Raw genomic sequence first — 4,415 nt, 5'->3', positions numbered from 1 at the left:
GCCCTGAATGTTTGCCTGACAGCACGACGGCAGTAAGTTAGGCACGTACGTTGGCCGTTGTGTGTGAGGGTGTATGTGTGTGTTCCTGCGTGCGCGCGGGCGTGACAGTGACTGCGCGGGATGACGCGCTTGGGGGTTTCTGTGTGGGCCTCTGAATCCGCGTCTTGGTCTTTGTGTATCCTTGAGGCCCTCGGCAGTGACCTTGAACAGTAAAAGTCGCAGTTTATACACAGCACCGAGGCTTTGGACCACCCCACTGAATGCAGAAAGTCCCCTGTCAGCTTCAAGAGGCCACATGTGGACTTTGTCCCCCCGAGGCTGTTGAGATAGGCAACGGTCTCCCGCTCTCCCACAGCCATGCCTTCTGACCAAAGCACAAAGATTCGTCCAGACCTGCCTCCCGGCCGTGGGTGTCACATGTACGTGGACCTGGAGACCCTGCCACCTAGGAGCACATCTGATGTCCACCTGGGGCCACTCCCAGCACTTTGGGAAGCAAGGAAACCTCCCATGGTTGGCGTTGACACTGACCTTCAGCTGGCTACAGGCAAGACGCAGCCCCGCACCTCTCAAGGGGCTAGCGGACTTCAGCCCAAGTGCCACTTCTCGCCAACTAGGACAAATCACGTTCTGTGGGCCCTTGGGGATGCCCCCCACGGGAAGTGCTGGGCTTTAGCAACCATGAGCCAGGTTGGAACCCCCTGACGGAAACTAGGCCATTTTCCCGGCCACGTCTCGCCAGCTCCCAGCCGGCACGTTTGGCAGCCCTAAACCCGGAGCCAACGCTCAAATGCTTGACAGCCTCGGCCTACGTGCCCACCTCCTGCCCGCACGGCGACTCGACCTTGCTGGAAGCCACAGACGCCATGCGAACATGGGGACGCTGTACACCAAGGAAGACAGACCGCATACATGTCTGCTTTGATGACGCTGACCACACCCCATGCATTCGGGCACTTCTTCACTGCCACAGAGACACTACCGAGGACCTCAAAGAATTCAAATCCACTGTCCCAGAGGATCACACACAGACATTCAACGGAAGACCTCTGCCACGCGAGGGGACTTGCAAGTCAGAAAGGGCACAGTGGCTGTCCACGGCAGTGCACCGGGCTTCGCCACGGTGCCCCCACCTCCGTCCCGCATAAACCTCTGGCTGTTTGAAAGGACCGCGTGCCACACGGGCCGGCCACCTCATGCCCTCTGGGAGAAACACTTTCGCTCTGCACATTCCCAGACGAGGGAACAAAGCAGCCAAAGCGCACACTCGCATAAATCACCTTCCTCCTAGGAGGCCGGCACCAATACCTCAGCATGTCCATCTACTCTAGGTCCCGCAAGACACCCTTTGGGAGTCATTCCTCCGGCCACGGGATCGCAGCTGATCACAAGTTACCTACCTCACCGCATCCTCATGAACTGCCAAAGCCTCCACTGCTTAGGCAGCTGATGCCAGCCCATCACGAACGGGACACATCCACGGGAAGCCGAGGCCGACACCTGCCACCCAATGATGACATTCTATTTCATGACATCACAAAGGTCCTGTCCTCATCATCCCTTACATTCCTGTCCCGGCCATCAGCAACCACGCAGGCTTAAACGGAGCACCGCCCTCGCCCCACCCCACGAGGACCCACTTGTCCCCAACACTCTGCCGGGAGCTAAAGGAGGGGAGCAGACAAGGGCAACACTGAGGCCTAATCCATCAGCCACTTTAGGCCGACGCCCACCCCGAGCCACACCCGTCCACAGCTCCGGCCTCACTTGGCAGTCAAGAAAGTCACCGTGCCAAACGCAAGAACAGGGAGGGCCACAGGCCTGGCCTGAGGCACCAGGCTCCAACCAGAGAACCTTGCTCATGTTGGCCACCAGAATTAAACCCCGAAGCGGCATGCACGAAGCGTGAGCCTGGCCCAAACACACTTTTCCAAGCTGCAAGCTCACTTGGCCTACACCAGCACACACTCCGACTCTGAAGACAAGCAGGAGAGCACGCCCTCTCGCATTGCCCCAATGGCCTTGCAGCAGAGACCTGATATCCATAGACGACCCAGCTTATGGGTACACACAGTCCACCCTCAGACAGGAACCCCTCTAATATTAGGAGCCCTGGGTGGTGTTTGCATGCATGCCAGCAGGGGACGCTGGCCCTCCCTCCTCACGGTCCCCTACCCCCCAGAGAGAGGAAACGTGCTGGACCTCAGTTTCGATGAGGAGACGGTAGAGGGTTCTCACTCATTTTGTTCAGATTTTCCAAGGAATGCATACAAGGGTGTCATCATCGATCCAAGCACGTGCTGGGAGGCTGCAGAACACAACCGGGCATGTCGTGGGGGCCTGCAGAGGAGCCATGACCCCGTAGTACTCCAAAACCCTGGGGAATCTACAGTCCTCAGGCCACTCAGCAAGAGCAACAGTCAATCCACTCTGGCAGCCACTGGGCCCGTTTGAGGAAAACCTCATATCCAATGGCACATCTCAGGGTGGGTGAATGCCTACCTTCCGGAGTTAGCCACGGTCACACTTAGCAACACGCGCCTGCCCCATTTTTCCAGTTCTCCTTAGCACCTCCAGTCATCAGACAACGCGAAGGTCTTCTGGTCTTTGCCGACGGCCAGCCTTGCCCAGCAGCTACACCTGAGAAGTGGACATAGATCACACAGGCTTCAGAATGGACCGGGTTCCCAAGAGAACATGATTCACACGAATGTTTACCTGGGCATGAGCCCAGACCCTGCTTCCCAAGGACCTCTACCCTTACCGAGAACTCAATGTTTGTCTAGCTGCACAACTGCAGGAAGCTAGGCACGTACGTTGGCCGGTGTGTGAGAGGGAGTATGTGTGTGTTCACGCGTGTGAACGTGTGTGACTGTGACTGGGCACGAGGACGCGCGCTTCTGGGCTTCTCTGTGTGCCTCTGAATCCGCATCTTGGTCTCTGTGTGTCGCTGTGGCCCTCTGCTGAGACCTCGAACAATAAAACCCACACTTTATACACAGCGCCCTGCCGTTGGACCCCCCAATTGAATGGAGAAAGACCCCTGCAAGCTTCAAGAGGCTGAATGTGAACTTTGACCCCCCAGGGGCTGTTGACATAGGCCACGGGAGATCCTGCCAGCTTGTAGCACATCTGATGTGCACTTGGGGCCACTCCCGGCACTTCTGGAAGCAAGGAAACAGCCTATGGGCGGGCCAATACCTTCGTGCAGCTGGCTACAGACAAGATGCAGCCCGGCACCTCTGAAGGGGCTAACCAAATTCAGCCCAAGTGACAATCCTCGCCAACTAGGCCAAATCACGTTCCGAGGACTCATGGGAATGTCCACCACAGGAGGCGGTGGACTTCAGCAACCATGACCCAGGTTCCAACCCCACGGCCGAAACTAGGCCACCTTCCCGGCCAAGTGTCGCCAGCGCCCAGCCGGAAGGGTTCGCGGCCCTGAATCCGGAGTAAGCGCTCAAATGCTTGACAGCTTCGTCCTGTGTGCCCTCCTCCTGCTCACAGGGCAACTTGACCCTACTGGAAGCAAACACGGGGACACTGTACACCAGGGAAGACAGACCGCAAGCGTGTCGGCTTTGATGACACCGACCTTACCCCATGCATCCTGGCACTTCTGCACTGCCACAGCGACACTACTAAGGATCTCACAGAGATCAAAGGCACTGTCCCCGAGGACCACAAACAGATTTCAAAAGCAAGACCTGTGCCACGCGAGGGGACCTGGAAGCTTCAGAGGGAACAGTTGCTGTCCACAGCAGCGCACCTGGCATCGCAACAGTGCCACCATCTCTGCCCCGCCAACGGACTGCTCCAGATAAACCTCTGGCTGTTCCAAAAGCCTGCCTGCCCCACGGGACGGCTGCATCATGCCCTCTGGGAGAAACACTTTCGCTTTGTACATTCCCAAATGAGGGAACAAAGTGGCCAAAGGGCATGTTCGCATAACTCACCTACCCCCAAGGAGACCGGCACAGACGCCTCAGGATGTCTATCTTCTCTACGTCCCGCAAGACACCCTTGGGGCGTCATTCGTCCGGCAATGGAATCACAACTCTAGGCAGGTTACCTACCTCCCCGCATCCACGTGAACTGCCAAAGCCATCCCCTCAATAGGCAACTGATGCCAGCCCATCATGAACATGACACATCCTTGGGAAGCCGAGGCTAGTGCCTGCAACCAAATGATGCCAGCCCATGCCACAACATCACACAGGACCTGTCCTCGTCATGCCTTACCTTTCTGTCCAGTCCATCGGCCACCACACAGGCTTAAATACAGCCTCCGGTCCTCACCCCACTGCACCGTGACCCACTTGCAGCCTGTTGCAGTACAGGAGCTCACAAGGGCAACAGCGAAGCCTACTCCCTCAGCACCCTTCTGCAGGGGCTGAACCCGAGCCCACCGCCAC

General features: G+C 57.6%; 1 long non-coding RNA gene and 1 other non-coding gene across 2 annotated transcripts in view; both read right to left on the bottom strand.

The window, feature by feature from the left end:
* LOC114487208 (uncharacterized) overlaps positions 1-4,415 on the bottom strand; it is a 16,976-nt gene that overhangs the window by 4,957 nt on the left and 7,604 nt on the right. Inside the window, exon 3 of the long non-coding RNA XR_003682120.2 lies at positions 2,503-2,640. This is a non-coding gene — a long non-coding RNA (uncharacterized lncRNA). The remainder of the gene's footprint in view (positions 1-2,502; positions 2,641-4,415) is intronic.
* LOC112062747 (small nucleolar RNA SNORD116) lies at positions 2,199-2,291 on the bottom strand. Its single transcript, XR_002890874.1, has one exon. It is a non-coding gene; the product is annotated as a small nucleolar RNA SNORD116 (small nucleolar RNA).

The sequence above is a fragment of the Physeter macrocephalus genome, chromosome 11 (assembly GCF_002837175.3).
Source record: "Physeter macrocephalus isolate SW-GA chromosome 11, ASM283717v5, whole genome shotgun sequence".
In the NCBI taxonomy this organism is placed as follows: domain Eukaryota; kingdom Metazoa; phylum Chordata; class Mammalia; order Artiodactyla; family Physeteridae; genus Physeter; species Physeter macrocephalus.
Note: the sequence above shows the minus strand (reverse complement) of the source record. Positions and strands in the feature narration are given on the sequence as shown.